Below are 2,145 nucleotides of genomic sequence, written 5' to 3' on the forward strand. Positions count from 1 at the left end.
GTTGCAAAAATCAGGGTTTTAGACAAGTGTAAAAGCTCGTTTCTGGGAGGTACCAGTGAGCTGTAGCAAGGCCAAGGGAGAGTGCGAAGATCATGTTCCCTGGGCTATGTTTCCTGAGACCTCTTCTGTAGCCTCTAGATGTGTGGTAAACCTGAAGCCTGCCCCTCAGGTTGAAGCTCCAGGACAAGTAAATAAATTCCTTTTTCATAGGAAGACTGGGATTATGTCTCATTTTTCTTTCTGTGGTATGCCCTGTGGGGTGGTAGCCTGCCAAGAACTCTCTCTCCAATTGTTTCAGTCCTGTAGGGCTCAGAAACACTAACTCTGCTGGCTACTAGTGCCAGATGCTCAAGGGACATTCCCTGTGTGGACTGTGTGTGCCTGCCAGCTTTAGCAGTGACACAGGAGAATGTGGAGGTACAGCCTGCCTGCTGGTTTTGGCAAGGCTGCAAAAGAGTATGGGGGGAGGGCATGCCCCCTGGCTTAACAGGGCTGCAGGAGAGTATGGAGGCAGGGTGTGCCTGCTCCTGTTAACAAGGTAGAAGGAGAGTGCAAAACTGGTACCCACCACCACCTCCATCCCTAGAGAGAACCCCAACAGGCCCTTGCCCCTTCAGCACACACTTTAAGATTAGCAAATGAATCTCCTTTGCATATAGTCTAGGTGCTTTTCAAATTATTGTTTTTGTGCTGGGTCCTGGGGTGAGTAAGCCTGCACACAAGCCCTTTAAGAGAGCAGGATCTCAATTCCATATAGCTCTTTGGGTCTCCTGGACATAAGCCCCACTGGTTTTCAAAGCCAGACAATTTGGGGGCTTATCTTTCCAGTGCAGGTCCCAAGGTTTGGAGTGCCTGACATGGGGAAAAAATCCCTCACTCCTCAGGGAAAAGCTCTTTACTTGTGAGATTCCTCCTGATTGTAGGTCACTGTGCTGGGGGTGAGGTTTTGGCAATCTACCTCTCTTACCTGTCTCAATGTGGCTCTTTTTTCCTTTGTTCTGGAAAAACTATTCAGCTAGTTTTCAGGTCTTTTCAAAGGGAATTTTTCCATATGTAACTAGATTTGGTGTGTCCATGGGAGGAGTTCAGGATCTTCCTACACCCCTGTCTTGAACAGCTGCCTCTGAGTAAAAGTTTTAGAGGACAATGCATCGTTCACTCAGACATTATGGAGTATGTGTGCAGGTAGATCACAGTTCATTCTGGGTCTCTGAGTCCTCCAACCATTGCTGACCTTATATAGCATAAGTAAAGTGTAACATTTTTGTGTTGCCACTGAGATTTGGGGGTGTTTATTATACTTCAGCATACGCTAGCCCATTCTGAGTGCTACAGTTGGTGATGCAGGTTTGAAATAGTAAAGTTAAAATGTCTCCATATTTCAGAAGATAGAAGAATTTCATAGTGACAGACATCTGTTAGTAAGAGCTAACTCCTAGTGATAAAGTGAGTGTAGATACCAAAGAGCCAGTAGAGTCACAGTAGTCTGAACCAGAAATATTTTGTTGGTCTTAATTGTGGAGTTTCCAGAATCAAAAGTTATGAATGGCCACTTAAGTTTCAACTTAGCTTATATAACCTCAAATTTCCATGTTTGTAAGGTATATCCTAAGCCACCACAACAGATCCTTGACCCCTAAGCCAATTTCTAGCTCTAGATAAGTTAATAGACCTAAAATCAATTGAGAAATGGAAGTTTAGACACACCTGAAGGAGACCACACAGTAACACTATAAATATATACTAAGGTTATTTCTCTTAATTATTACCAAGGGACTCTAGACAACTGTCAAAGTCATTGGATATGGAAAAAAAATTCAGCACTTTGAGGAAATATTAGACCTGAATCTGAGCTATTATAAATTCTTGTGAACTAAAGAAAATTTTAGTTTATAACTAAGTTTGAGAGCATATGGGACTTAGGTGATAATTACAATTTTGAGAGAAATGCCTCAGTATGTTGTAAATCAACTATACTCTAATAAAAATTCAAAAAAAAACTGTAGCCATACCCATACACAACTGTTCAGATTTTCCATTTTTATGATAATATTTCATCTGATTTAAGTGGAAACTATCAACTCCTTAGATTTTTCTATATACACTCAATTGTGTACTGAAAGTTAAGAGCTAATTTTTTTTTTT

Source organism: Delphinapterus leucas, chromosome 13 (genome assembly GCF_059928025.1).
Source record: "Delphinapterus leucas isolate spDelLeu-1000000601 "Yukka" chromosome 13, BTC_Dleu_Yukka2, whole genome shotgun sequence".
NCBI lineage: Eukaryota > Metazoa > Chordata > Mammalia > Artiodactyla > Monodontidae > Delphinapterus > Delphinapterus leucas.